This window comes from Camelus ferus, chromosome 32 (genome assembly GCF_009834535.1).
Source record: "Camelus ferus isolate YT-003-E chromosome 32, BCGSAC_Cfer_1.0, whole genome shotgun sequence".
NCBI classification, from domain to species: domain Eukaryota; kingdom Metazoa; phylum Chordata; class Mammalia; order Artiodactyla; family Camelidae; genus Camelus; species Camelus ferus.
Window position 1 is genome coordinate 21,390,665 of NC_045727.1, and position 936 is coordinate 21,391,600.

Genomic DNA, 936 nt, shown 5'->3' on the forward strand with positions numbered 1-936 from the left:
TTTGTCCCCAGAGCGGTCCTTCTTGGAGGAGCCCCGCGCCTGCACGGCGCGTCCGTGGCCGGGATCTTCCCGTGTCACGGAGTCTGGGTCAGTGAAGACTCATCTTGCTGAAGCAGCAGGACGTCTTGTAACTTCGCGCTGTAGGGGGAAGCGCGGGTGTGAAGCATCTCTGGAACGTGCTCAGTACTGGCAGCCTTCGGTTTGGGCGCGGTGTCCTGGAACCGGGGTGGTCAGAGAAGGCCTCCGTGCGGACGTGGCGTCGGGGGCGAGGCCCCGCCCGAGGATGGGGGGGAAAGTCCTCGCAGCACTGGGCTGCGGGTCGGGGGGCACGGAGGGGCCTGGGGGCCGCCGGTGAGGCCCTCGTCCCGGGGCCACCCCCTCCCGCGGGGCTGCTGTCCCGGGCGGACAGCGCAGGGCCCCGCCACGTGCCCCTGGCCGCCGACCGGAAGCTCCCGTGAGCCTCCGCACCGGAAGCTCCCGTGAGCCTCCACTCCGGAAGAGGAAGCCAGCGCTGCGGGCGCCCCCGTGGGCCGCGGAGGTACCGGGCCTGGAGTGGGGGTGGCGGGACGGAGCATTGGGGGGCCGGCGGGCGGCTGGGGGGCCCGGGGCGGGGCCCTCCCTGGAGCCGCCCCGGCGGGGGGCGGGCGTGTGTTCCCCCCAAGCCGCGCAGCCCGAGTCTCTGCCCACGAAGGGCCTGAGCGCGTCCTGCCGTCCGCCCTGGCCTCCCAGCGGGAGCGGGGCCTCACCTGGAGCTGGGGGTGGGGGGTGGGTGGTGGGTGGGAGTGCGCGGCCCTGACCCGCCCAGGCCTGCTGACACAGGGGCCTCTCCCAGCAAGGCCCGGGGGTGGGACGCTGACATGTGCCCTCCTTAACCCGTCCTTGCAGCTGCCGGCCCTGCTGACTCGGGAGCCGTGGGAGGGGTTTAACCAGGGAGTG